At 42.5% G+C, this 2,455-nt stretch overlaps 1 pseudogene; it reads right to left on the bottom strand.

The window, feature by feature from the left end:
- Positions 1-306: 306 nt before the first annotated feature.
- Positions 307-1,323, bottom strand: LOC149231417 (vacuolar fusion protein CCZ1 homolog pseudogene; annotated as a pseudogene).
- Positions 1,324-2,455: the final 1,132 nt, after the last annotated feature.

Below are 2,455 nucleotides of genomic sequence, written 5' to 3'. Positions count from 1 at the left end.
ACCCAAAATCTGACTGTCTTCAAGTAACAAGGAAGAAGAGATGTATGCCAATCATTGGCAATGAAGACAAAATCCTCCCCGTAAGGCCCACTAAAGTGTTCACTGCTTGAGAGATTAAGAATCCTTGGAGCTTCAATAGCTGCCTGACATAAGAGGCTAAAACGAAGTTCATTGTCTTGGGTTTTTATCCCTGAACAAGAGATAACTGCCTCAGAAGGTTTATGATCTTCTGCTTCAACACTATCACCAACAAAGTCCCTGGTTTTATCATAAGACTCAACTATGACTTGACTTTTTATGCTTTTGTCAGGCCATATAAAGTTCGCTTCTTCCATCAACTCTGCAGATGATCCATGAACTGTTTTTTGCTCTCATGCAAACTTCCAAATCATGCTCATGAGTAGGATCATCTCTCTCTGCTCTTTTCTTCACCAAATCAACTTCTGCTCTCAACTTGCATAAAGCAGCCATGGAGCCCTTTGAAAGAGTAGTGACCTTGCCAGGAGGAGATGCCCTCGATAAATTTCTGTCATGATTGCAAAACAAGTACCTATAGCCAGCCACGTGATACATATTGCCACCACCCCACTGCTTAGTTAATTTCTCCTCCAGATTCAATATCTTCAGAGAAGCATTTTCAAGGAGTTGTTGTTTTAATACAGAGATCCCATGCAAACCATTCACTGATGAGCCTGCTGGAATAAGTAGAATGATTGTCAAATTCTTTTGCTGATATACACACATATGCATGCGTTCCTCTGTTTGTTGTAGCCAAACTGTCGGGCTTACAACACTCCCACCAGCCATCTCTGCCCCCCAAATATCAGTAACAAGGAAGCCATCCTTTTCTCTCCACCATCTATCATGCTGTAGAGGCTTTGGAACATGAAATCTTTGCTCCTGCCTGCCTGGAGAAGTGTCACGGGAGGTAGGATAGACCTCTTCTGACACAGGTGTAATATTACTTAACACAGAACTTACAGGATCTGGAACTGCAACATTTCCCCTTCTTAAATAGGCCCGTGAATTAACACTAGAAGAGATGGCATTATGAATTAATCGTAATACTGCATATGTGAACAGATTGGTTGTGTCCCCGGGAGGAAATGTTGTTGAAACCAGTAGATCATGAAATAAGATAAGTGAGTTCTGGACAATGTTTCCTATCAATGATGATTCCAAAAGCCTGACCAGTGACTGAACTTCAAGTGCTGTCTCTCTCTGCATTGAAAGCATCTGAATAGTTCCACGTTCTACGAGGGATTCACGAAAGGATGGCATTTGGAGCTTCTTCCCAAAATGCGTGGTGCCGGCCGATTTCATCAAACTCTTTATTCTTCTCAACCACCGTCACCATCCAAATATCAGGTTCTAGCTGATGAAATACATGTAAATGTTCTCACCCCTATAACATTTCTTTCCCTAAGTTTTCTAAGATCCCGGTCTGAAACTAATGCCCAAAAAATGTCATGAACCCATCGCTGGAAATACAGAGCAAGGAATTGTTCATCAGAAGTTTTGAATTCTCCCAATCGACTTGGACACCACTTTCGACATCAAAGGAAACACCATAATCCACACCATCGCGACCTGCTCTCATGCCAACATATCTAACGGACCTGTATACTTGAATATCACATAACCTTCTCTGCTTTTGCGGCCCGGAATTATTTCTAAGTTTCTGCAGGGCTTCTCTGTAAGGTGCCAACAGGTCCTCTCTGAGGAGCCTGAATTGCGTATCAAGGAAACTATATGGATCTGAATAAGGCTCGCCTACCTTGTTGATAGGTATGCAATTACCATCGCCTGTGCTTCCAATTGACAAGAATTCCTCCGCTGAAGGGATGATTTGGACTCACACCGACAAGCACAACATCTTTAACTTCTACCTGATGAACATCTCTACAGGAATGTGCTCTTTCAGCCGCCATTAAGGCGAGCAAGCCACCATCATCATGACCCACAAGAACAACTGATGAAAACCCCATTTCACGACAGAACGAAAACAACAAATTGACCTGAGATTGAAACTCATATGGATTAGGCATTTCCTTTTCTTATCGGTGTAATAGAAAACGTCAAGCATATTGCAGTCTCTAGAGAAAATGTATACTCGGGCCAGTGGCAAACAATGATTGCATATTCATTTAAAGTCTCTTTAATGCGTTCATACATCTTCTCGACAAATGGTGTTGTTGAATGTTGTGTTGTGACACCTGTCCAACGGACCTTATCAAGCTTACAGGAATCAAGCAATGAAAGCCGTTTGCCCTGAATCCACAGGATTATGTATAAGTGAAACAACTCCTTTGCATCAACCCCTCCCTTTATCGGACAGATATTCCAGTTAGCTAGATCTCTCTGAAAGTCTGCTGTTGCAATAACAAGATCTGCCACAGGCGGAGAAGGGCCTGATGGTGGGCATGCAACAAGAAATGCCCGTAGTCGATTGCAA

Source organism: Pinus tabuliformis, chromosome J, assembly GCF_031772625.1.
Source record: "Pinus tabuliformis cultivar Carrire ecotype Pingquan chromosome J, CPIR1, whole genome shotgun sequence".
NCBI classification, from domain to species: Eukaryota; Viridiplantae; Streptophyta; class Pinopsida; order Pinales; family Pinaceae; genus Pinus; species Pinus tabuliformis.
This window is presented reverse-complemented; position numbering and strand designations above follow the sequence as displayed.